This window comes from Apaloderma vittatum, unplaced genomic scaffold (assembly GCF_000703405.1).
Source record: "Apaloderma vittatum isolate BGI_N311 unplaced genomic scaffold, ASM70340v1 scaffold11657, whole genome shotgun sequence".
NCBI lineage: Eukaryota > Metazoa > Chordata > Aves > Trogoniformes > Trogonidae > Apaloderma > Apaloderma vittatum.
Window position 1 is genome coordinate 1 of NW_009725719.1, and position 26601 is coordinate 26601.

General features: G+C 43.2%; 1 long non-coding RNA gene across 1 annotated transcript; it reads right to left on the reverse strand.

The window, feature by feature from the left end:
• Positions 1-534: 534 nt before the first annotated feature.
• On the reverse strand, positions 535-24788 carry LOC104276619. Its single transcript, XR_717841.1, has 5 exons — positions 24715-24788; positions 7378-7489; positions 3609-3677; positions 2241-2328; positions 535-2146 (listed from the first exon to the last, which is right to left on the reverse strand). It is a non-coding gene; the product is annotated as an uncharacterized LOC104276619 (long non-coding RNA).
• Positions 24789-26601: the final 1813 nt, after the last annotated feature.

The window sequence follows — 26601 nt, forward strand, 5'->3', positions numbered from 1 at the left end:
AGAGCACCGCTGGGTCTTGTTTAAATGCTAAAGTCGCGATTTAAGTATTTCTGTGGGTTAAATTTGAGACTCTTTCCAACAAATTACCTGGACAGGTCACCCGTGTCGCCGAGGCCTCCGGACGGAGCGGGGTGAGCGACGGTCCTGCCGTTCACGGCTCTGAGGGTCTGTCTGTGCATGGGGCTTCAGTGCGAGATGGAAAAAGCGGTAGTTTTTTTTTTCTGAAATCAGAGATAATCACGAAGGAGTTTACGGTGGCATATTTATTAGCTGCTGGGGACTGGCATCTCATGAATAGCTCGTAAAGTTGTATGGCTCTCCTCGCGCTCTCATCACAAACTCCCGAGCGTCTTCTCCTCGGTTTGTGTTGTGTTTTGATTAACACTAGAACCACGTTCTATTATACAGGTGCTCGCGTGAAAAACAGCCCTGTTAATTGGCAGATTAAAAGGTAACTCATTAGTAAGAAATGTGACAATTTAATAATTTCCCCGTAATCCTCAATGCCCAAATTAAAGGGACTGACACAGCACATTCACCATGATTAGTTTTTATTGCTTGAGAACCAGAGTACTCATTTCTAAAGGCCTTCGAAGTTATCATGAGTTGAGTTTGCTTAAATAGAATTACTGTGTGGTTATAATGCAACATGGCACAATAACAATACAGAGCTGCAAGACACCCTTTGGGCAACAGTACTCGATATAAACTCAGGTCGTACTGTTGAGAAAACACTCTGCAAGCAGACATCAAATCATTTCCAACGGTAGTGATTTATACCAAAATCAAGCATCAATCTAATGCCATCACGCAGTCCATGAACTCTGTAGTGTTCTAAATTAAATCAATAAAACATACATTTGTGTTTCATCAACAGACTCCCTAATCACCTTTTAATGTTGTATTTAGTAGTGGGAGAAAAATGTCCGTAACAAGATTATATTGTAGGCTGCACTGAGCTACTAACCAGGAAAATTTACAGTCTCTTTTTTTTCCCCTTCTTTATTTTTTTTTCTTTAACACTGTATAAATACAGTCTGTGTCCAATACAATTGCTACCTGAAGCAGACTATTATTTTCTTCTCCCATGTTGTTATTGTTTGAATATAGAATACTTGGCACCATAAAACAGTAACAAAAGACGGACAAAACCAGTTTACAAAATTCTGGAAAGTTACACCCAAACCTAGCTAAGAACTTCACATTCAATTGTTAATATTACATAGAAAGAAGGGATTATAGGAGTAACAAAGTGAAATTGCTAATATATGTGCTATATAGTATGCTATATATCTGTATCCAGGATGGCACTGCTATATATTATTTATTATATAAATGTTGGTTGTTGATGTACACTTAACTAAACCTGCTAAGACTCCAACACTAGCTGCTGATATGGCACTCTCAAGCATTCATATTGGAAAGTATATTTAGCGTAAGTTTTGGTCAGGTTTATAAATTATTTATATATCTGTGTATATATACACATACATACATACATATACACACACATATATATGTATGTATAGAAAGCAGCTGCTGTGTGATTCAAAAACCATGTAACATGGCAGTATAGTAAATAACATGAGAAAAAAATTATAAAAAATGAAAAACAAAATACTAAACCTAAAACACAAACCATAAGCCTTGGTCGACAAAGAAAAAAAACATTTTAAACCATCAATATCTCTAGCTATACAATCCAATGTACAAAACCCCAAAGTGGTAAAGATATATAATGTTAGGCATGACACCTTTAAAAGTTTATAATATGCTGAAATAGCTTTTCCACATTGACAAACACTTATTAAAAGTCGAAAGTTGTGAAATCTAAAATACATAACGTCTCTGCTGTCTATTTAGAGTTTTGGCAACAGAACTGTGACATATATATAAAAAATAATTCCACATTTCTACTTGATGTCACATGAACATACAAGACAGTGAGGTATGTGAGGCTTTTCTCGAACAGAGTCCAGATGCTGAAGCATAGTGTACGATCAGCAGTCTAAAAATGTGGCACTCGGGACTTGATTTATTAATACAGTTGTTAGGATTACGTATCTCGGTATGCTGCGGGCTCCCTCCCCTCCTTGCTACAGCGTGGTTTCGCGGAAAATCTTCTCGTTTCGTAGGCATCTTTTTCCTGTTGCAGAATTGGCAGTTTTTTAAAAAGAAAAATAAACACAGGGGAAATGATGTAGAAATATAAACGTAAAGGAAAAAAAAATGATATTTACCACCACATCACTGCACGACACAACACTTGTGCACATTTGCAATAGGTTTACCTGCCCCAGCAGCTATTCGAAAGGACAGGAACACAGGCTGCAGCAAGTTAGGGAAAAATAGAAGTTACACATTGGAAGCATTAAACATTTTCTTTACAGTCAATACTAAACACACCACAAATTATTCTATGACTGCAAACAAAGCGATGCAATAATTTTTTTGATTAATCTGACTACAGAGTGCACAAGAGAACTACGTCGTCTCCTCACAGATCTCTGCTCCCATCGAAATCTACGGGAAAATGTGGCCCCGGTTTCTGTGGGAAGAGGATTGGGTCCCACGCACAACCCCCCTTCTATCACAGAATCAGCTCCAGTGGAAGTGCCATGCCAAGAGAAACTCATGTTACGTACACTGTGACAAAGGGAACACAAACTGCTGCTTCTGCACCGGCTGTGCTGCAGCTGCTGACACAAGGACCTGCAGTTTTACTGGAGCCTTTACCCAATCTGCCTTCTGAACTCTGACTGGGACGGTTCTGGACCGAGTATCTGACGTGTTCTTCCTGAGAAAGACGCTGCTCTGTCTCCCAAGCGCTCTGGCCACGGAAGTAAATCCAGGTCCATGCGTGTGAGCGTGGGCGCACACGTGTACCTGTGCACATGCCTGTCATCACTCATCGCTGTCACCGAATTGTCCTCCAGGAACCCCAGCGCTGTCGCCAGGACTGGTACCCCACTACTGGTTTTGCAGGTTCCTAGCTGAGCTTTTATATGGTTTTCATACAGGCTCTCAGAGGTTACCTCCTACGCCCCCGTTAGCTCTTTTCCAAGAAAGCAGCTCCTCAGCTTTGCTTTATTTCTACCTTTTCTTTCCAGCTGCTATCTTCAGCAGAGGAGATAGTTTGTAAAATTTGTGTGTTTTTCTTCACGTTAACAACCCATATTTATGCAATTCTGTATCTTTTTTCTCATTTGTTGCTTAAATACGGAACTGACTATAAGTTATTCTACTAATAATCAGCTAGGGACCACCTTAACCAAGGCCACATTTTGGAAGGAATTCTGATAACCTAATGGAAGTACTTTAGATTTACAAGAACAGTTTTAAGTGCACAGAGAGTTGCTCCTGTACTGTGTCACACTTGGGTTCGCTCCAACACACACCACCCTGTTCTTTATGTGACTCCATACAAGTGCCTACTCTAATACACTGGCTGATTTCAGGTGAACTCAATTTTACAACATTTTCGAGGCTTTAAATTAAAAACAGGACGGAGATATAGTTGCCTTAAACATAAAAATTAACAGAAAGTAGCACATACATTCTCCTTCCTAATAGAAGACTTACAATACTAAAATGCTTAATTTAATTACCTTGTGATCCCCCATGCAGACATTTGGCCCAATGTGGTCATATATTACTATCTTCTCATCATTTTCTGACTAGTTAAAAAAAACAAGCACAACAGAACAGTAGTCAGTTCGAGTATTCTCCAGATTACAGAAACAGAAAGAAATATGGAAATAATTTATGCAAACAGTTCAACCCAGTTTCTGAACAGAGTGATTTAACACCTCTTTGCTTGGCTTCTCTAGAGAAAGATCACGTGGAAGGAATTTTTATGCCCAATCTACGGCTCGCAGCAATTTGTCCCCTCATGAAATCACTGCACCTGCTTCTTGCTTCTGGGACCTCAAGAAATTTTAGTGACTAAGACTCGGGTAGATGGGATGAATGACTAAGTCAGGATTGCGTTCCAGCCTTCTGCAGTGAAACGCAGCTCGTGCGTGTGGCCAGTCCTCTTTTGAGAACAACAGTTTTTACTGAATTAGATGCGATACATGTTGTTCTTTGAATTACATGCAATCCACACCATCTTGTAAGAGCATTTGATTTCATCATACAGGTGATTTTAAATGTTCGGAAAGAGGAATTAATTATTTACAGTTCATGAGTATAATCTTCAGCCATTTCTATGAGATAGGTTTCTTCATCTGAAAAAAAGCATTAAGTGATTTTAAGAAAACGAGCAAATGGAAGATGACGTTCCTCCCATCTCCGTTATGAACCACTTTTTGTTCCACGTTGAACTTTATATGCTCATTTCTTTAGCATTTGTAGCTTAATGAATAATAAAATGTACTCGTCACTGTCATTTGCAGCAAACATAATTTTGAGAATCTGTTTTGATCCTCTAGTACAGTACTTCAGGAATAAATACAAATACATTGCCATACAAGACAATTCCTTACTATGCTAGATAATTATTACAGGCTAATTAAATCTGCAATCTGTGTACTCTCAAGCCTCTAGGAAAATCATAGCTGGGCTTTAAACACTTCAGCAATACTAATTTATTTTGTATGAAGCAGTCAGGACTTCCTCATCCGTAATCAGTCAGGTCTGACTGGGCAATAACTTTATATAAACAGTAGCATTTAGGACTATAAAGTTAAAACTGAATTATCTTTAATGCAGTAAGGAAGCTTAAGGTCAGATTTACTTTATAGCACGGTTGTCTGCCAAAAATACAAAACCATAACCTTCTGCATTGTATGCATGAGCACTTTCCAATATTTCAAGATCATAATGCCACCAGCATCGGAAGTGGGGATACATTCATCAAAAGCGACTTGATAATTTACAAAGGCAGCATAAAATTGTGGATTTTCAACTGCATAATCTTTAGACAGATAAACAAATTACAGCGGCGCACAAGCAGAAACAGTGTACACTTGGCTGAGCATTCATTACTTCATGCTATCAGGCATCAACGCAGCTCCCTAGCAGTGGGCAACCTTTGGTGTTTTAGGGCTCAGGAAGCATAAAATAACATGATGGTGAGGTAACCGACCATGGCATGATAGATGATGTTGCATGAAAGCTGTTTACAGCCCCATGTCTGTACAATCTGCAGCGCCTACTGTGTGCCTGAGCCCGCTGCGCACGGCGGCAATTTGTGTGTGCGGTGCTTCCTTTACATAGGACTGAAATGAGGATTTACCACCGTTTTTGCTTGAATGGCTAAGACAGAAAAATAAGTTCTTTCTTTGCCTATGAGAAAAATTAACACAGCAAAATAATTACCTGCATAGGAATATTCAAAAGCGAGTTACGACTGGGACTTTTTTAAAAATTCATATGTATTTCTATTTTAAGGATTTGTTACAGTTAATTAAAATCTGCTTTAACTCTATTCATAATTCCTTTTAAAGTATCCAAGTCTCTGCAAAGGAATAAATTCTTAGTGGCAAGGCAAACGCTGCTTACCGTGTAGAACCACAACAGCCTGTAAGGTCCTTTTTCCCTTTCCTCTATCCATCCAGCATTCCCTTCTATTCAATATTCCCACCAGTTTTATTGGCCAGAATTACAGATTAGTTTTGAGCTGGGCAAGTTTACTCCTTTTATTGGTATAGACTCATTGAGGGTAACGACCGTGCCAGTTTGGCCTCACCTACATCTGAAATTTTGCCTGTGTGTTTCTGGAGAGGTTCCAAACTGCAGGCTCCCAGTTTACAAATGCAAAGCGGCAGAGACAAAATTAGATGTACTTTCTTAAACGTAAGCTTTGAAAAATCCAGCTGATTTGGTTTCTATCCCATGGTGACTAAGAATTGGGCTAAGTGACTGCACAGTTACAAATTTCTTTAACACTCTGTTTCCCTTTGTTTAATTTTCTCCCATTATATCCAAGTTATACCCCCCCCTAGATAATCTGAAAGAATTCCTTTCCCTCTGTACTGTTTACACTCTTCAAGCCTTTGTGTACACTTCTATCTCCTTATTCATAGCTTTTAAAAAAAAATCTTCCCTCATTGGCCACTTTTTCCATGGTTTTAATCCTTTGTTCTTTAGGAATTTCATGGGTGCCAAGTACTATCTATAATATTTTGGGTAAGGTCTCACTTTTTCACAGATTTTCCTGTATAAGAAAATCAAATAACACTGTTTTTGATATGAATATTTTACTACAAATCCTGCATTCTTCCTAGCTTCAGGTTTTTTTTCTTCTTCATTAAATACTGCAGCACATGCATGGTCTAAAATTTTGGGTGAACCTTCAAGATATCATACTGACACTTTTTACACATTAAAACGTGTGAGGAAGTACATTGTATTGAAATCTGAGTAGCTATGGCAAAAATGTTCTCAGCCTTTCAGTGAGTTACATACTGCAAAGCAAAGCAGACAGCCTAATCATGAGATAAGTAACTCTGATGTGAGAAACAGAAGGTTATGAACTTTGGGAGAGCAAGTTTCAAGGGTTTCATTAATTTTAACAGAGAAAAAAGCCATGAAGCTGCAAAGACTGGATGAAAGGAAAACTGGAAGGCTCTTGAACTCTGTTTAGGTCATTTAGGTCATTAGAGCATCACCAAGTTTATCCAACCAAACTCCCAGGAGGAACCGTATATTCTAAAAATGTTGCAGGACTGTGCCTTCAAAGCTCTAATGGAATATCTAAATTCAGGCACTGAACTGGTACACCAGCGTCTGGAGCCGGCCTGCTGGAGCCCCGGCCTTCGCCCAGGGCACAGCAATGGGAGATGGGGCCCATCCCTGATCCCTTCTTGGGAAATCCAGTTCTCACCAGCAGCATCAGAGGGAACCTACGTCTATCCTGCCTGTGCATGGGGCACCTCAGGCTGTTGCTGTGCAGGTGTCTCTTCCAACAGCACGAACCCTGTCAGCAGCCACTCCCATGTACCCTGCCTGCATCCTTAGTGAGGACAGCGCCGTTACTTACGTTTCTGTCTAGTGGACTGGCCTGGGTGAATGATGCCGGGTTTGATTGATTTTATTTTATTTTATTTATTTTATTTTAAAGCAGGCACGGACAGTTTCCCAGTGACTTACACCCCAGTACAGCACGGACAAGCATGGCAGTGGTGCAGAGAGACGGGAGGCAGCCCGGGCACTGAAAGGAGCATTCGTGAAAGTTCGTGCTTAGGGAACTGCTGGCGGGTTAACTGGGACAAACCCACATTGTCGGGCGGGCAGCACTGGCAGCAACAGCGGTTTATTATTGCCACTGGACGCTGTGTTCAGCGTGATGAGTCTTGGCTACAGGCAACTGAAAACTCTGGGCCAGGCAGAAGCCTGCGTGCCCCCCGCCCCGCAGCACGGGGCCGTACTTACTTTCAGAATGAGCTCCTTGGCTGAGTGGGACATCAGGATCCTGTCGCACCAGGCTGGACATCTCGTGTTCATGTACTGCTTGCCCTGGCTGGAGTCCTCGCTGTACGGGTAACTGCAAACCAAGCACCGTCACAAGCCTCAGACACTCTTTGCAAAGCAGCCTGAAACCTTTGGCTCAAATGGCCGCACCGATTAAAAAATTTAAGTGGCAAATAGCAGCTCTTTTAGACACCTCTCCTACTTATCTTTCTTTTCTGCTCCCCCTTCCTTTCTCATGTGCTCTTTCTCCATTTCTCTTCTCGTACCTACAATCCAACTGCAGGCCAACATGTTAAGACACAAACAGCTTCGAAACTCTCACCTCCTACCTTGCATTTTTGCATGTGAGAGTGTTTAAAGGCAGCAGACTGTCACCTATGTGAAAGTATGAAAATTAGTTCAACAAGAACTCAAGTACAGAACAAGCTGTCGGCTTTGACTATGGAACGTGAATAGCCACGAGATGAAAAAACAATCCTAGGGAAAAAAGGTTCACCTCATGGGATTTCTTTGCAGGACTCTCTCGAGGAGAACTATCCAGGAATAATTTAACAGAAATCAAAGAGTTCAGAGCACCGGGATCTCTGCAGCTGTACAAAACCCCCACCTGTATGGATTCTCTAAGGCTGACACAAGGAAGATTCAACAAGAAAGCATTTTTTTCCAGGGGATTTCTACAGAGCCAAGGAATTAGGAACGTGGTTTAAGAAAAATGATGCTCCTTACCTAACATTCCGTACCTTTATATGAAACTGTGTTAGCAAAACATGAACTATTTTGCAAAGACATGGAGAAGAAGCTGATGACACTGTGTGGGGTCACTGTAGATGTGCTGTGGGGTCTCCAGTGTGCTCTAGCATAAGTTTTGAAATGCAGCAGAACGTGTTTATTGTAACCTACAGAACCAGGTAAAATGAGCTAACTCAGCAGGCTGGTGTGACCCCAGGCTGAGATGGGCCACAGAACCTCAAGGGACGACCTCCGGTTCAACTGTTGGGAGGCTGAGGCCGAAGTTTTCCTCCTTTTACCTAGAAGTTCTCACTAGTTTAACATGACAGAACTCTGAAAGAGATGGCTCATGAGGCTGTAAGGCCCACTGTTTTCCCAGACCACTTCCAACATGGCAAAGCAGCCAAGGAGGGGGTTTGCAGAAATCAAGAGGGTGTGTGACAGGCTCAATTTCTTGAATATTTGGCCTGAATGAATTGAAGTTTGTCCTTGATAAGTGTCTTTAAACAAAACCCATACAGCTGGCGCATGTTACCTACGTATCTATGTGTGGGTGCATTTCAAATGGCATTTGACATTTTATTCTGCTCATCATCAAATTCATGAAGGAAATACTGAAGTTCTCCTAATACTTGTGTTAAAATAAAATTTCTGGCATTGTAACAAAAGGGTTTGCATGCTTGAACAGAAACTTATTTACCACCCTACTTGGTGTGATACTCTGAGCTGAGATGTACGGCTTTCTACCAAATGGCTTTACAAGCTACACTGCCATTAAAAAGATTAGCCATGGCAAACATCCAAGAAAAGTGTACTGAGCGTACTGGAACCAACCAGTGATCTCAGTACCTTTTCCACCTCATCAAACCTAACAAGACTCATTTTCAAAACATATTATGAGAATTCAATTTGCTGCTTCACTGACATACAGAAGTATGGCTTATTTCTGACTGTCTGTGAAATATTTTGATGATGTAATACTACTGGTAGCAGAAGCTCTTTGTCTGCAATTTAAGGGTTGACTTTTTCTGGTAACCTCTTACTTCAGTTACTCAAGAACCCCACATAACTGAAGCTACACTTTATGGCATAAGGTATAAGAATCAATCACATTTCATATAATCCTTCTTTTCGCAGCATTAACTGTATGACTTTTAAAGTACGATGCTCAGTACCTGGAATGATCTGTTACCGCTATGTGTTAGAGCATTTCATTCGAGAGCCTATATTCTGTGCAACGGTATTTATCAATTTGCTTTATTGATCTTAATGTTTTCATGGGGTGAAAACTTCTGCCGATTTTTCAAGGTCTTTAAGTGCTGATCACCCAGTCAAGAAGTTACCGTCATTTACAAATCTGTGACAAATCAGATTTCTAATGGCTGGGACAGAGCTGAAAAGAAACGCTGCAGAAGTTACCTGGACAAAATGATCTGTTGCTAATAATTTAATACAACAAAGTGGGGCAAGTGTCTCCTGACACTTCCGTCAGGCCAGAAGCGCGGAGCGTTCTGCCCTGGGACGCAGTAACGAATAAGGCTTCTCCCTCCCCGCCACCACCTCGATGGCTCGAGCGAGTCCCGCTCTCAGTGAAATACTGACATAGACATAAGAAAAAGTGCTAACTAGGTACAGCCCCAACGCAAGGAAAACTATTTGTTCTCTTCCTTCATGCACTAGAAAGGTTACAAATACTTTGGACTAAGTGAGCGTCTCATGCAGACAGGCTCAAAACGGGATCGCAGCTAAGTATGACTCAGACTTGCTGGGAGAGATTCTTTTTTGTAACTGAACAGGTTTGGGGTACAGGGCAGTTTAGTTTATTATATGCCATTTACCTTAAACAGGTTTTCGCAAACAAAAGCTCTCTTAGGGGTCTCTGGAATAAGGCTGTTCCATGAAATACGCTGTTGAATGCATCCTGTTCCAGAATAAAACTTTTCTAACAACACACACTCCAGTAGTTGTCTCCATCACCTTGTTCTGTAGTCAAATGAGCAGTGGAATGAAAATAACGTGACTGCTTCCAGAATTAAATCATCTTCTTGTGAACTCTGAAGCTTTCACTTGGTTGGAGCATTTATACAGGCTTTCTCCCCTACGGATACCCTGGTGTCTCACACGACGTTACCTCGCTCAGATGCCTTCCCGCCGGCTGATGGGATTTAAAGCCAGTCAGCAGAAGCAATAGGAAGAGCAGACAGCCAGAGGCATCAGCAATTCAGGACGCCAGGCTGATGACTCTGGTGCTGCCGTAACAGAAAGGTGTTGCAGAACTCAGTGCCGGAAGGAAAATGCCCAAAGCCTCTGAGCTGCCACCCACACCAGTGCTCGGTGTCAGTCTTGCACACTGAACCCCTCGCCGGGCAGCAGCCGTCGGTGCACTCCCACCGACACGCGGGTCCAGACCCCGGCAGACCTGGCCCTGCTGCCGCAAGGGCTGCGAGCGCCCGGCAGGACAACCAACAGGAGAGCAGGGATTTCAGAAAAAGCAGGACATAAAGACATGATGCTTGTTTTGCTTCTCCCAATACCACAACTGCCCAGGGAGCACAGGCTCAGGAGAGCACTCGCGAAAGCGGAAAATATCTCCACCGACTTCAGTTGGCTAACCCAGACACCAGCGTGCTAACACACGCCTCTGTGTGACTGTTCACTTCTTGTTCTCTCTACGGTGACTTCATGATTTACCTCTTCTTTTCCTTCCTTCCAACCCCGCTTCTCAACTGCTTCAGCAAAATAAAGCATAAAGAGTCTCTTTTAAAGAATACCGTAAATTTAAATTTATGCATATGCAAGAAGCCAAACTATTCTTGTAATACGTATCTTCCGAAAGACATTAAATACAAGGATGTCTACTAGCAAGTGCATTAAAATAGCTTTGTTTTGCTGGCATCTCCAGCCTTTTAACACACTCATTCCAGGCAAGTAAGGAACTCAGTTCTTAAATCAAAACACAGTTAATAATTCTAGGTAACAGATTTTCTGGTCTATGAATTGTATAAACAATTACAGGGGTGATAAAAACTAAAAACAACTGCAGATCTGGTAAAAATAATTCTAAAGGTTGTCCACTGAAGAACCAAAAGTTGAAAACTCCAGTATTAGTCTCCCAGAAGGTAAACATGATGCCACCTTTCTGTACATGCATTGTTAGTCTTGACCATCAAAACTGTGACTGTGGCAGAGAAAAAGGGGGAACCAGCTTCCTCAGTCCTATCACCAGATACGAAAGAATGTTTTGTTTTTTTTTTTCATTTCAGTAGCATTTAGCCTTAATCACAATCTATCTTGTGCAATGTACAGAAAACAGTGATCTTGAGAATGAATAGCAAACGCTCATGTAGAAACGATCACGTAACAGACAAAGGCCTCTAGGTACCACTGAAATATAAACAACATAAAATGCTAAGACATACAGGTGCCACAGGTAAGTTAAGACTGTACACAATTCCTAACTTTAGTATTCAGTATAGTTAGTGATTTTTAAAAATTTTTTTTACACATCCTGTATTACATACATTTAAAAATACAAATGGTGAAATGAGGAATTCCATGTGGAACAACTGCTCTGCCCTGTTTAAAACAGGGGCGAGGCTGACATTTAGGACTTTAACCACTCATGTTAGCTGAATATGTAACAGCAGAAAGTGTCTGTTATTCTCTCTGTGTGTCAGCCAGTAGAGCTACGCAAAATAAACTTGGACTGTCTATGCCTCTGGATGATGGACAGACAGGCAGCTCTGGAGCTGGAGCACCCATGCAAGAGGCTTGTATGATTTATCTCAATTTGCTCAGGCTTTGTTTTTTCACAAGATGCTCCTTCTAGCTGCTTTTCTACCTTATTTCATGAACTTCTGTTTCAGTCACACTCATTTTATTTAACCAAGATTACTGTCAAGTGGGTTTTCTGAATAAAACTTCCCCAAGTTTCTAATTAGAGCATCATCATTAATACCGTGCTCAGCGTTGTCAAAATTTAACCAAACACTTTGGGGAATTGTTAACTAACTCTGTTAATAAGGAGCAGGCTGCCGAATGAACCACTGGTATTACTGTTAATAAGGATGAGAGCTACTTGGCAACTGGGGAAAATAAACCATTAAGAGTGTCAGTAATATTACGTCACTGCTGCTGTTGACAGGTACTGTCAAAGATGATTGGACACCTTTACAAAAATACTTACTGCAGGGTGAGAAGTCTTCTGACACCGTAAACCATCCTGTCAGCAGCGTCTTCACTGGAAACACAAGCCAACTATGCTGTGTATATAAATGTCTCCTTAACTGGCATTTCCAGTCAGGAAAAATGCTCCCAACGAACTCCTCTTGTGTAAGAGCAGATAAAAGGTGTTACTGAGATGGCTGAAATGTACTTTCTAACAGGAAACAATTAATTCACTTTGAGTGTTACTGCCTTTGAACGCTGCCCGCCACAGGCTGTTCTGCTTCCTGGTGCGTCCCCGAGAGCGAGCGCTGCGGCCGTGCCCTGCCGCTGCTAGCCCGCTGCCCTGCGGCTTCAGGGATTCCTCCTATGGCCAAGACACTTCCAGGAGTGTCTCCACTAGGCTACAGGGGGGAAAAATTAAGCTATGTGATCTTTTTAGTATGATAAAGGTCACTTTGACAAACTGGGCATCCCACGTTCAGATTCATAGGCAGGCGTTAAGGCAAACTTTATTGTGTTTCAGGGAGGAGAAATACCTCCTCTTCAAAACTCACTTGTTCTCATTTAGTTGTCCTCACATTTTATATCACTGAATTGTTTCTAATGCAAAATATTTGAGATAGGATGGAATTATAAGCATTGATGAAAACTGAGCTATTTATAGGAAGAGCTGAGACACTGTTTTGACTTGGTCTGTTTTATTTTTCAACTTGGGTATGAGCCGTCACATATACTAAACCCTCTCTCACTTTTAAATACTTCTATTTACATATGATATTGAGATATGACTTCAAAAGGGGAAATATCCTGACCACTTTTCATCGGAAGATTATTTCCGATTTTCATATTTCCCAAGAAAACGTTGGAGCACTTTACCTTTAGCTCTGAGACACGGTCTAAAACGCTTTAACCAGAAGCAAGGATGGTGAACATAGGCTGTCAGTTCAAGCTTTGGGTGCTTCAAAAGTTGTAAGGCCAAAGATAATGTTAAAAATATTTTGATATTTTTAATGGACAAAGTCCTAACTCAGCGTTAGTGTGAGCTGGTACACAAGTGTGATTTCAAGAAAACGTGATCTGAGCAGCAGAAGTATGACATCTAATTTTGACAGCTCCCAGCTGGTTAGTTTCTTCCTCCAAACTGAATGACCATCTTATATTTCCCTGAACCTGAAAGGGAGATTTGGGCTCCCTTCCTAACAAATGACCCCATGTAATTTATCTTCATATGCTCATCTTAGCCAGCAGATAGTTAAAGCTGAGCAATAAGACACGTTGCTGTTTGAATTAAATTAGCTGCTTCACATGCACCAAAACAGACAGAAGCCTTCACGATGCTCTGCCGAGCCAACTGGCCACCACTCGCATCTCACTTATGCCGGATCAGGAGGGTAAACACCGCCCTGCAAACACAGTCGTTAAAGTACAACGCGTTAAACAGCTGCTACTTGCACAGGCTACACCAGCACCATGGCGATCACACCAACAACCAGAGTCAAAGGTGACGATAACGAGGGGGCCGCCCGGGCAACCTGGCAGCAAAGGGTAAGGAGGGTAAACAGGGCTCAAGTCGCAACTCCGGGCACAACACAAAACAAAAGGTTAACGACACGATGTTTTTCTCTGGACCTTTTTCACGGATTTATCTTGAGCATGTTGCTTTTTTGGCTTAACGTACTGCTTTGGAAAATACACATTTGTACTACGCTTCAGAGTTAACATTTCTGTGTCAGTGGTGCAACTCTCGACCTTTTTCAGTGAAAAAAACCCCAGAGCCCCTTTCTAGTCCTGGTGAGCAACAACCTTCTCTTTCCTCCCAGAACGCTCCCCACAGAGGAAAAACTCCCCTCGCCAGCTACGAGCACCCTGCGTTCAAACCACGGTGGTGACAGGACACATCCCACCGGTCACAGGGGGCCCCGCGGGGGTTTGCCTGTGCGGGAGCAAGGGCTGGTACACGGGTGGGAGCCATCAGCCCCGTAGGCTTTGCGGTCCAAGCCCGGCATCGTGGAGAGGCCCAGCGAACGAAAACGGACCATTCAGCAACACCAGTGCCTCAGGGAGTGGATCAGGGAGTGGACAGTGACACGCTCTCCTGCTTTAATAACAACAACACTGTACTCCACTAAACGCTGCTGCTATTCCAAGTGGCTAAACGTAATTATGGATAACGCTGGCTTGTTGGGAAGGACCCAGGGCTGGCTTGTTCCAGCAGAACAGTCTGGTATTTATGTGACTATGACTGAGCTAAGTGTCTTTTCTGGGAACATGCCTGGCTTGGAATAAGTTACTTTTGGGCTACAATTTACAAATTCTCATGCTGCAGAAAAAATACCACAAAGCTGAGGCAACACACAGGACAGGCTTTAGGTTCCAAACTATCAGGTTTTTCAAAAAAAAGACAAGAATACAATGACTGGCCTGGTCAGCAGCAAGGACCGTAATCTGTTTAGAGTTTGTGCTACTCGCTGCTCGCAGCATGGTCCGTAATCCCCACCTGACACGTGGCATATGGTAATACTCAGTCCTTGAAACTTTTTTACTTCACTGATGTTCCTCTCTTCTTCCCTTTGCCACAGTTCCTTAAAACAAACAGAACTGCTTGCAAGGATAATTCTATCCAGTTCCTCACAAATTAAAGAAACACCCTATTTTAACCTGGAAATTAATCAAGAATGATGGTGAGCGCAGTACTGGTTTAATGTGAGGAGAGAAATGGGGATAAGATCTGTCTGGGAACCATGTTAATGACTAAATTCTAATTGCTTTGGAGGAAATGACAGCGGAGAAGATGTTCCTGTGCTTCAGCCTTAGATGCTGGAAGAGCCCAGACCAACTACACAATGTCCAGGGGGAGTCTGTTCCTCAGGGGCTGAGGGATCCACTGGCAATTTAAGATACCTTGCTAACACCTGGGAGGTGTTTTACAGAGCATGAATGCATATGAAGTAGTTCTATTTGGTGGAAAATATTTTTCAATTGGCAGAAAAATAACGTGTTATAAAAGTAACCAGTCAAGCAAGCAAAAAGATCATCTAGAGCTTTAACAATTTTTGATCTGTTTGGGTGCCTAACTCCTCCTTTTGTGAGAGAAGAGGACCCAGGAGCGTTGCTGAGTACAAAAAGGCAGGGCTGTTCTTCTTGGGACGGTCTCTGCAGAAGGGAAGGAGCAAGTGAGCACATTTGAAAGTGGCTTCGCTTCACGCAAAGCAGACGGGCTCACTCAGTAGTGAAAATTAGACCAGGAAAAAAATGTGCAATCTACTAGAATAAAAAAAGGTCATGGGACAAAACACAAGAGTAGAGAATAAATAGATTATAGACCAAACAGCACTCTGGCAGAATAAGGGACCAGAGCCAGCGAGAATTCCGAGGGAGAAACACTCTTGCAAGAGTAAATGAGATTCAACCTGTCTCCTGGTGAGAGGTGTCAAAGCCAAGATACCACCGACGTAGAGGGTCTGCTCAAGAAAACTCTCACACAGAGGATATCTAAGACAAAAACGTATGCCCATCAAAAAAATTACATGACAGCCTAATGCAACAACAAACAAGAACAGGTCACTTTAAGAGAATGATTAATACATGAGATTACTGTGCATGAAGACTTATCTGAAAGCAAACCTTGTAGGTGGGTGTGAACTCTTGCTCAAGTCAGCTCCTATCTTTGCTATACAACAGCTACAAGAATAATTATAATAATTAATGAAGCGCAGCGATAAAGGTAACAATTACCCACCTGTATATTGACTGACCACAATGTCGTTACTTCTTTTTTCATAGCTACCACCTTTTCCAACAACTGCTGACTGCCACCAACCCTTTCCAGCCTCACACTGAGCTTGCTGTTTGCTCACGGCTGGGCTGCTCAGCCCGTGACTGACAGAGCTTACGGAGTTTAAAATTCTGAATTGTATTTAGACTCCAATGGCTAAGGTTGCTATGGGCTACATTAGATTACAAAGGGTAATGAGATGAAAACCTGAATATTCACTACATAGAGTAAAAGGCTTCAAAATATAGGAGTATAGGAACAGGGGAATAATGTCTGAAAAATACTCCATTAGCAGGGGTCTTTACACTCCATGTAAAGAGAGCAGCCTTGTAGTGCAGCCTGTGATTTCTTATTAAGCTGTGACTCCTCTCCCAGCTTGCCTTTGCTTTTGGCACACTGCGGCAGCACGGAGGGCAGATTTGCTGTTGGGGAAGGTGTGTCGCTGCTCCTGTTCTCAGCCCAAGGGAAGGCACGGGTGGGCTCTGGAGAGGGCAACCTCCTGAGTGGGGACAGAACCACCGACCGCCTGCCGCGCTGACGGGAGGAGACGGCTGCATTTTCTGCAGACACCTCTCCCGGGTCAGGTTCTGCCTGGCTTGAACGTGAAGCCAAGAAGGCGGTGGGGCAGCCCCATGGCCGAGGCTGCGGCCGGGGTGATGCGGCTCCGCCACATGCGAGTCCCTGTGAGCTCTCGGGCTGAGGTTTTCCTCCTCAGCAGCTCATTCCCTGCGCCAGCAGCGCTTCTCTGCCACGCACGGGCTATGCGCAACGAGGAGCTGATACAACTTAAAGGATTATTTATGATTCTGTGATTCTGTGATCACAAGGAACTCGGAACGGAAGAGGAATTTAGAGACATGCCTAGATATTAAGTACCTGGCAGCACTGAGAGGAGTCAGCTGGCAGCCTCGCAATCGAGGCAGGTGCTGTGAGCGCGGTGCTCAGCCGGGGCTTCGCTCTGCGCGGTTCTGAGGGGCAGCGGTGTGACTCATGCTCCCTTGCGCCATGACAGGATGGTCACAGGGGGTAGGGTGAAGAATTGGCCTAAGATCAAGCAGACATGTGGTCTTAAACTAAATTACAGTTTTGCACTGCAGAAGAACAATAGTTTTGTTTTGAGTTCCGTAAGAATGCTGCAGAAATGCTATTTTAGACATGGCTGCAGGGCAGTTCAGAAGTGGCTTTGGAATCCTTCCCACACACAAAGTTGACTGGAAAGAGTCCTGGACAGTCACTGGCATAGATCCCGTGGAAACCCACTGGTATATGCATTAACAGGAGTTTACTAGGTTGCCTTAATACCATTTCATTTATAGCTACAAATTCAATTTATAACTACAGTACACTACACTTATAAATTCTCATAGAACTATCATAAGATATATAATTATGATCTATACAAAAATTATGTATGATTAAAAATATGAACGTATTTATGTAAAATCAACTGCTGTTTCAAAAGAGTAGGAAAAAAATCTGTATTAATGGCTAAATAAAACCAAAGAACTTCACAAAATCACAGAATCACAGAATTGTTGAGGCTGGAAAAGACCTCTGAGATCACTGAGTCCAGCCTATGAACCAACCCCACCACATGGGCCAGACCACGGCACTAAGTGCCACATCCAGCCTCTCCTTAAACCTCCTCTCACCTCCTCCAGGGATGGTGACTCCCCCCTTCCCTGCCAGCTGAGGCCAGAGTGGTAACCTTGAAAATCCTCATTCACCTGCCATCTCACCAACCACACCAAGGCTCGGGCCTGCACTCCAAGGGTTGTTTTTCATGTTTCGTCCAGTGATCGTTCCCTGTGAAATGCACAAGCAACCCTGAGAGCAAACCTCATCTCTGCTCCTCCCACCTACAGGCTGGCCATGGGGTGAGGGCATCCCCTACTTTCGGACCTTGTCTTCCTGACCGTGTGCCTGCTCTATTCAGCACGAGTAACCCAAAGGAGATGTGCTGTCTGGGCAGGAGAATACTCATGCAGCAGCCTGACTGGGAGCTCTTCTGAAATCTTGCGTGAAAAGCAAGGAAGGAAAGAAAGGGAAAGGGAAGGAAGCATTTTACTTCTTGCTTTGCCTCTCATGTCAAGTTTCAACACACAAGAGACTTGAATGGTAATTTTAAACTTAGAAAACCTTGAAAAATAGCTCTTCTAAATACAAAATTGACTGTTCTGGCTTCCAGTGATTTCAGCCAGAACTACAAGGTTCTATGAATTGAGCTGCCCTGTGGTTTCGTGCAGCCTTCCCCAAAGGATACTCAGCACAACACCCCTTCCCACGGGGGCTTTACACAACGGTGGGTCCTCACTCAGGGGATCCAGAAGCACAGGAGAGTTGCATTAACTTGTTGTGGAGGACTTGGGCTTAGTTTCAGTTCTCTTTTAAACCCCAAATGGTGAAAAGACAGCTGTACAGCAAAGTTCTTATCGTCTCCATTGCAGTCTCGGCAAATACAGCACTGCAGAGAAAGAGGCCTCTGGTATTTCAATTTATTTACAGAATTATCTGTACTACTCCTTAGAGATGAGCAGGAAGGCAGTTGTTTAAAAAAAAATGAAAGTATTCTGTTCTCAGTACAGGGTCTCCACTCTCTACAGAGAATAACTTTTTATTTGATACTTTCTGCAACATCAGAACTTTATTTTTTAGCAACTGTTAGCAGAGGGACTAGACAGAAAACAAGAACTAGGTATTAAAAAGCATGATACAGTAGCTGGAAACATAAAGACCTACTCTTTTTTGCCAAGACCTGTCAGTAATGATTCCTGAGATGTTTTCTCTAACAAGTCTAAGACTTAAGTGCTCTCAATGATCACTGAATGTAGTTTATCATCAGCTGAGAACACAACTGTAGAAAAGCATGAATTGTGAAAAGCATAATGAAATCGACAACTCTAAATACAGCGAAGAACAAAAAATCAGAGTAATATTACAACGCGACATCATTTCATTATGACATTTACTCAAGAAGTCAACATTTCTATTACTGCTTAGACTGAAACGCTATCTCAGTGTAATGAAAACTGGAAACAAGGTCTGACAGTTTAAGAACTTCAGGTCCCTAAATAAAAAGAAGAAAATATACAGATGTGTTATGATAAAACAAAACACAGAAACATACAAAAAAGTTCTCTCCAGTCAGATTATGGCCACAGAAGAATTTCTTTCAGATTTTTAAATGAAAACTAAGAATATGCAAGAATCAGATCTGATTGTTTCCTCAGTCTGTACTCTGAAGTACGTGAGCACCTTGAGGACCCCCAAACTTCCAAATGCTTCCCAGAGCAGCAATATGTTTACCCTTGTTTTTTGTCACCAGAGGGGTGGGACTGGGGGTGAGGACGCTGGGCTGGGCTCTGGCGAGGAGAACCAAGCGCTCCTCCCGAGCAGCGGCGCGCTCTCTCGCGCCTTCACTGTGAGGCCAGGTGCTGTGCAAAGAGACCCTTTTCTTGTTACTGCGTTAATGAGGACTTTCCTTATTTCTATTTTACAAACCAGTGGCTTTCCTGGGAAACAAAGCCCTCTGAGGAAGGGCTGGCCCTGGCCGGGTCCCTGGGCGGGCGGGACTCGGCTCTCACGCTGCCTTGGGCAGGGAGCTGAGGCCACGCGTGGGGCAGCCACAGCGCGGCGCGTTTCTGCCCACCCGTATCTGTACCTGAGGTGTGTGATCACAGAGGAATCACGCTCTAGGGGTGGCGTGAAAACAAACCCAGAAAACTATTCGGGGGGACCTGTGGGCCTCACTAGAGTTAACCACAAAAATACCACCGACTTGAAGAAGTAAAGCTTTCAAGCCCAGGCCAGTCGTGGCAGTGCATCGACAAAATCCCACGATAAAGTCCAGAGAATAAACAGCATATGCTGATAAAAAATGAATTTATAAGTAACTTAGTCTGCTGCAGCTCAAAGGGATGTGACCTTTTCCATTTACCTCTAGAGTACACTGAATCTCAAACATGCCTTTTGAGGGAAAAATTTACAAGTAAGGCAGGAACGTAACTGTGTCACTGATTTGTAGAACTCTTTGCAGATCAGGCAGTTAATTGTACGCACAAATGATGAAGCAAATGAAAGAAAGAGAAAACCATCCTCATTGATCTTCATTTTTTTTGAGAGATATGAAATGTAGTATTAGATCCATTCAGTACCATTTTAACCGAGACACTCTGTCTTCAATTGTTGGCCAGCATCCCATGGTGTAAGACTGTAACGCCATGGATCAAGAACAGAAGGAGAGAATAATTCATAGACTGAATCAATGGACCGTAATTAAAATATCATGTATAAAACAAATTCTGAAATGCTAGTTTAAGGCTATCATTACAATTCCTTACGACTTCCTTCTAAATTCAAATGCTCATTAATTAAGCCCATAAGCCTGACACAAAAAGTGACCAGAGCTTTCTCTGTCTCTCCCCCCAGTGAAAAAGGCTTTGTTCCATGCATTTGCAGAACAAACGGAGGCACCGCGCACTTTCCAGCAAAGAATACCAAGAAGCTTAAAGAAATAGTTTCTAAATATATGGGACCAATCATATCCCCTCCCCTTTGGTTAAAAATACAAAATCTAGTATTACTGGATATGTGACAAATATAGATTAAGCTCATATTTACAAGCAATATATAAAAGCAGCTAAGTCATAATAAGCTACGGTATCTACTTTCCAGAATAAAAGAAAAAACGAGGAAAGGAAAACTACTGGGAAGTGAAACCAACACATTTAGGCTATGTATTTCGTTTCTTTTTTGCATGAGTGAACAGGTTCTAAGTTAAAAAGAAAATGTCCTACATTAAAACCACTGCTTTTTGCCTATTGAAAATACTTGGCTTTGCACTTAATGGCACATCATGTATTTTTAGCAGTATTCTCATATTAAATTCTCATATTTTATCAATATCCTCTGCTTAAGTGCAGAGAAATTTTATGTTTCATCAACTCAGCGTTAGCATCCCTTCCATGCCACAAAGGAAGTGCCAGCTTTCAGCACACTGCTATTTATTACTACTGCTATTACTCAGTCGTAAGAAGGCAGCAGAGTGAGTAGCACGCACAGCCACATGTTCATCCCCATCATCGCTCCCCTTTGATGCAGGCGGGAGCAGCAGCCGCCGCACCGGCCCTCTGCGGGCCCTTGGAGGTCCAGGAAGGGTTTGCCACATTACGCTGCTACCCCTCCCCACTCTCCAGAGTGTTCTCAAAGCCCCGAAGTTGGGACCTGAGTGGGGACAGAGAGGCCAACAGGTGGAGCTGGAAGTGATTCTTCATGGCCGCTTCCCAATATCTGGAAAGGGTTCCTGCTCAGAAGTGTCTGCTTCCACCTTGGTAGGGCAGACCTTCCTGCTGTGTGAGTCCAAGAGCTGTGCTCTGCAGACAATTGCTGAGCTGAGTGTCCCTCGGCACAGGAGTGACCGGCACGGCACCGGCACGCTGTGCAGCGGTCTGGGGCAGAGAGTGAAGAATTACCACCAAATTCAACTTCAGCAACAGCGTGTTCAGGGAGGTGGAATCCAATTACCGAGACTTTGGCCAGAACATCTGTCTAGACATCTATGCTCTTGCAAAAACCTCAGGGGATCTTTGGTGGCAAGAAGTGGTCAGCATCTTGGCTTTTTACTTTACTTGAAAGAGAGCAGAAGAAAAAGCAATGAGACTGCTGGCTGCTCTCCCAGGTGGGATTCCTGATGAGCTCTGGGGACAGGGTGTCACATCCTGCAGAGCCATGCGGATGTGCCCACGGCAGGGGTCACCCCAAGAGTGAGCGCAGGACAGCCTCTCGCCCTGGGGGACCGCGGGGTCGGGATGCAGGACCCGAGCCCATCACATCCTCTAATAAAAATCAACAGCGGCTAGGGCTCAGCTGCCTCCACTTTGACTTCACAAGACTTGATTTTATTTAATGAAATATTTCATCACTAGTATTGGTGCTGTGTACAGAACAAGACGAGGATACGAGCTAGACTTGCCTTTGGTTTTGCAAGGAAACAAACACAAGTAATAAAACTGAGAAAGAAGGAGTTGGCAGCAGTGAGCTATGGCCTCAGAGAGCTGCTGCTGTAGGTTCCTAGACGAGTCTGCAAGCATGTGGGTAAAGGAGGGGAGAGCAGATGCTCGGCTCTTACTACAGAGTAATTCTTTCATTTCACTCATTACCATCAATCGGATAAAGTAAAAATCTGTGTTTCATCCACGGGGATCTCTGGGAGGGAACATTTTCACCTGGTCTTGCATTCTTTTACTAAGGTTTTACTGGTGTAGCACACAATACTTTTGTTCTAGACAATAATAGACTCATACAGTAGACAGAGTAGCTTAAAATGTTAATGGTATCGAAATACATCATTTGGATGTCAATGCTCTGTGTCAAAGTATACAGATACTGAGGGAGCAGAGAGTTCAAATGCAGTTGACTAATATTAATTTACCTCCTCTTGCTGCTGTTGATGTGGTTCTCCCCATGCATCCCCCCAAAGCTCGCTGCTGCTCCTACACCAGCGCCAGCAGTTCTCAGCCACAGCTCTCCCCAGCCCTCCTATTTACTCCCAGTTTAACTTCTAATTCTTTTGTCGAACACCTTCCGTTTCTCCCCATGCTTCCTCCTCTCTCTATGCAGTCCTACATTCTGCCACTTCCAAGCTCCATTCTGCCACTTCTCAGGGAGAAGTGGCATCACCTCGGCCTGACGGGGGCTCCTGGCACCCCAGCACCTGAGGCTGACAGCAGCCGTCTGTCACTGCCTTGCTGCTAGGAAGGGACATGGAAAACCTTTTTCCCAGCTACCTGTTTTTGCCTCTCGCTGCCACATCCCACGGCCAGTGGCCAGTGGCTGTCTCACTCTTTCTACGGTTTTCTCCGCTCTCCCGCAGCACTCCTGACCATCCCTCCGCAGCCCCGTCTCATTGTCCTGGTCTCGCAGCAGGTCACTTGCTAGAGCTTTCCTCTTGTGGCAGCTTCTGCCAGTCTTGGTCTCCATGCCTGGAGACCCATCGCTGGCCTGAGGCTTCGTGCTTCCGAGCCCCGGCTAGGCCCTTCCCTGCACAGCTCCGGCTTTTGTTCCACCTGGGCTTCATTCAAGGAGGTTTCTCACCGTGACTTGCTCCAGTGGGATGTAAAAGAGAGGAAGGCTCATTTACTACCTGCCCACAACCTCATAGCGCACAGCCCTTGGTAGCCACGAGGAAGATCCTGGGTTGTGTCTAATTTAGCTGTAACCTGCAGAAACCACTGAAGTAGTAACAGAAATCTCTGCTGAGATTTGGATGTATTAGTGAAAATAAATTTTCAAGGGTTTAGACCTTGGCCAGATGTTCACATCATTTCACAGACAGATCAAAAGCACAACGTAGATACAAAGACTACTCACACTACATTTCTGATCTTTGCTTGAGAGTGGAATGACACAAACCACATTGACAGAAAGGTTTTGGAGAATCTGCAAAACATTCATGCAACCACGTATTTTTGCTAAACCTTGTTCTGGCTGAAAGCACTAATGTTGGTGAAATCAAGTAGAAGAGTATTTCTGCTAAAAAATTCCCATCTATTTCTCCTCACCTCCTTTTACCCTGACCAGGTACACAACAAATGAAATACACTCAGAGATGTACACACTGCTGGTCTTCTGTTATCATACTCAATCAATAAGAACAATTTAGAGCAGTGCTAACCTCTCCATGCATACTTCCATTGTCCCAAGGGATCAATATAATCAGTATCGCAGCTGGCTGGTGAGAAATAATGAGATTATGATAACAAAAAGGCAAGCTTTCTCAATATTTTTTTCTTAGTGTATGCCAAAACATCATACTTTTCTATCTGTCCATAGAGAAAAAGTAGCAATAGTTAAGAATATTGTATCTATTAAAAAAATAGTGCATGAAAAATATGTTTTTACCTATGATTTCTTGAACTTTACTTTACCTTTCTTTGTGAATACAGTATTTCTTTCCCTTTAAAGCAACTGTGAGATCTGACTTCTTCATTCTTGGAAAGGGGCCACGGATGTTTGAAATGGTACCAAATTTTCCACAGACTCCTCCTCAACAGGACTGTCATTTGCAAAAATGTTGGGTTTGTGTGATAACAATGTGTTTCCAATTCAGTTAAGGGATGTAACTAATTAAAATTATGCATGTGTATTAAAAAAGCCAAATTATTCTAATAGTCGTAGCAGCGTAAGCTCCTGTCCTCCTTCCTGTGGCTCCTCTCGGATCCCCCCTGAGCGCTGGCACTCGGCTCCGCTCCGCGGGAGCAGTTATTGACAGCCCGAGCTGGGCTGCCTTTATGGCTGCAATAAAGCATTTTAACAGGTTATCTGGGTCCAGTGCTTAAAAGCAGCTGCACAAGATCTCTCAGTGCCCAGTCACGTCAGTGCTGGTTTAAGAGCAGCTATAAAAGCCGGGCTCAGCTGGACCCAACCGAGGTGCTGCCGGGCACCGTTGGCATGCGGGTGGACGTGGCACCGGCACTGCTCAGGGACTGACGGACGCAGGAACACTCAGCACGTAGGGAAGGAATGAAGATCATGATCACTTCTACAGCATGTGCGGGAACACTTCCATTTACCTACAGTGGTAGTAACAGCTATGTTTGGCTAGTAAATGGATTATATATGAATCTTACCTGGGAGGAAATGAGATGTCCAGTTCATACAATCTGTCTTTAAAGACTGACAGCTCTCTGTCAAATTCTAAAAGCTATAAAAGATAGAAATAAACGTATTCACTTTTTAATGTTGAACTGAAGCAATCTAAAAACACTACATTATATAAAAGGAAATAAACAGAGACTTTGATTACACAGCTTAAGGTATACCCCTTGTATAACAGTTTTTAAAACATAGCGCAAAACACTCGGCACTGTTTTGACACATAAACAGTTCATTGAGAAAAGTGTTCGAAATGTTCCTTTCCATCTTAGTGAAACACGTAACACTGGCTCTTCACAGCAGTGACCTGTATGTACACTTACTATTTCAAAGTGGCTAAATTTTTTCAAATTTTATTAGCAATTTTTCAAAGATAAACCAGCATTAAAAAAAGCACAGCAAACCGATACACGAATCAGCCCCCCAAAACGCCTGCAAGAAGCATCTTATTACTTCGTATTTTCTTTAGCTCAGATAAGAAGGCACAACAAACACAGGGATGTGCACATCACTCTTCCTCAGCAAAGACAAGCGGTGTTTTTGTACACCTATTTTGGGTGGTGCGTGTCAGATAGCAGAAAGAGGGATACGTGACAACAGGCAAAACGTTTTCCCAGGCAGCAGCCAAGACAGAGTATGAGAAGCAGATACTTAACAGAGATGTTCATAAGTCTGGATTTAATGTCCTGTATAAATATTAGTCCTTGCCAAATTTGTTTTTCCCCAGACCTCTACAGAGAAAATAAATGTCTGCAGTCTTTTGTTCATCAACACAAACCTGCTCATAACAAGTCAATGATAATCATCCACATTAAACCAATAATTGTTCTGATGGACATAAACGACCTTACTGCAGAACCACGGCTGGTGTTCAGCCTGACGTCCGAGTGAATTAGCGAGTTAAAAGACAAAACGCTCATAATCTGCGCTGTTCCCGGCCGTCGCTCTAAGTGCCACTTTCTGTTGTGACAAGCGTGTCATCCCCGCAGCGCCCGTGTTTGCCCACTGTTCATCAATCATGTCCCATCCCACAGCTGCGCTGATACCATTGTATGAATGGCAGAGGTTCCCAAAGAAATTAGATCGTGCCCCTCTCTCCCCTCCGCCACCTCATAAATCATTCGTGAAACGTGCAATTAGCAGCTACTTGTACACATTAATTATCTGTGTGAAAAGCAGCTACCTGAACCACCTGCACTGCTGATTAGCTGCCTCTCTAAGGCCCACCCGGCTCTCTTCGCGTGCCAGTTGCCGTGCTGCTATGCGGCCCCACTCCGACACGAGGATGCCAAATGAGCGCAGCTCTCCCTGTTTCAGTGCGTCCAACACCAAACTCCGTGACCGTGCACTGGGAAAGATTTCACAGTATGGATATCTGCAGGTAATTCGTGCGTGTTTTAACGTCCGATCAAAAGCCAAGTTTCCGAGACGTTTGGATATTTATAAACCCCTGTGTGAAAACTTACGGTATGTATCTAATTGATCAAAAGCCGAGTTTCCGAGATGTTTGGATATTTATAAATCCCTGTGTGAAAACTTACGGTATGTATCTAATAACATGCTCAATCCTAAAAATGTTGGGATGCTTCAGCCACTGCTCTTACTGAAGCCATCTCAACATATCTTCAGGAAAAAGTGGTTTATCATGCATTTTTCCAGATTGTGATCCTATACTTAACTACGCATTCATAGGCGTGTAGCCACTATACGTACATACAAACTGGCTGCAAAACCAAACGTTACCAGCCTTTTCCTGCTCCGCCTGTCTCCACCTTACAGACACCATCTGCCCGAGGGGAAGCTACCCTAGAAAAAACGTCTAGCATCCCCAGTAAAAACTCCTCTTCGAAATAGATGTCCAT